This window comes from Penaeus monodon, chromosome 31, assembly GCF_015228065.2.
Source record: "Penaeus monodon isolate SGIC_2016 chromosome 31, NSTDA_Pmon_1, whole genome shotgun sequence".
NCBI lineage: Eukaryota > Metazoa > Arthropoda > Malacostraca > Decapoda > Penaeidae > Penaeus > Penaeus monodon.
This window is the reverse complement of record NC_051416.1, coordinates 8,902,560-8,902,774: the sequence shown is the minus strand read 5'-3', so window position 1 is coordinate 8,902,774 and position 215 is coordinate 8,902,560.

The following is a 215-nucleotide window of genomic DNA, read 5'->3' as shown; positions in this document are numbered from 1 at the left end:
CCTCCACAGTAAGAATAATAAAATAAGGTAATGCTTTTGCAACTCCGACCAGCTCGGGAGGCATTGGAGGAATCGCAAGTGGTGCTGAAGGAAATAACAAAAGAAGGACTAGGATGCTTCGCTAATTAAAAAGAGTACTACTGCCTTGTGCGCTTCAGTTCCCGTAGGACTACTTGGAGAGAAGCAGCGGTAGAAACTATATCACGTTTTATCAA